We start from the raw sequence: 1,096 nt of genomic DNA on the forward strand, positions 1-1,096 counted from the left end.
GCCTGGTACATGTCAATCCTTCAGTGTATTGCTGCTATTATGATTGTTTTTATGAATTTCTTCCTATTATTATGTATTAGTTCACTCTTGTTATGTATATAAGATACCACCATAGCCTTAGTCATATATTTAATATCTTAAGGCAAATTTGATCTCTTGCATTTCTGTATGTCAGAACCTCAACCAGACTATAATCAACGTATCAGCAATGCTGTTTTCCCTTCTGGAGGCTCTACGGGAGTATCTGTGTCTTGCTTTGTGAAATTTCAGAGGCCGACAGCATTCCTTGGCCCTTGACCTCCTGTGTTCATATTCAAAGCCAACCATGTAGAATCCCTTTGACTCATTCCATTTTCATAACTATTTATGATTCAATTTGGGAAATGTTCTCTGCTTTTAAGGACTCATATCATAACACTGAGCCACGGAATAATCCAGGGTAAAATCTCCTCAACTTAAGTACTTCACCTAATCACATCTGCAAAGCTCCATTTACCATGTAGGCCATATATTCATAGGTTCAGGGCATTGAGATTGAGATGTAGGCATTTTTAGGGAGCCATTATTCTCAATATTAAACATTATTAGCAAGTTTTGCATATTTATTAGGAATAAAATTGCAGTGATAGGGGCGCCTGGGTGGCTCAGTCGGTTAAGCATCCGACTCTTGATTTTGGCTCAGGTCATGATCTCAGAGTCCTGAGATTGATCCCTGCATTGGGCTTCACACTGGTGGGTGGAGTCTGCTGAAGATTCTCTCTCCCTCCCCCGGCCCCTCCTCCACTCTCTCTCTCACTCTCTCTCTCTTTCTCTCTCTTTTTAAAATAAATAAATAAATCGTTTTTAAAAGAAGGAATAAAATTGCAATAATAAATAACAAGGCTTTATAAATGAGGTTCTACCCCATTTAAGCCAAAAGAAAGGAAGAAAGGAAAGGAGGGAAAGGAAAGGAAAGGAAAGGAAAGAAGAGAAAGAAAGAAAGAAAGCAAGAAAGAAAAGAAAGAAAGAAAGAAGAGAAAGCAAGAAAGCAAGAAAAGAAAGAAAGAAAGAAAGAAAGAAAGAAAGAAAGAAAGAAAGAAAGAAAGAAAGAAAGAAA

This window comes from Neomonachus schauinslandi, chromosome 16, assembly GCF_002201575.2.
Source record: "Neomonachus schauinslandi chromosome 16, ASM220157v2, whole genome shotgun sequence".
NCBI lineage: Eukaryota > Metazoa > Chordata > Mammalia > Carnivora > Phocidae > Neomonachus > Neomonachus schauinslandi.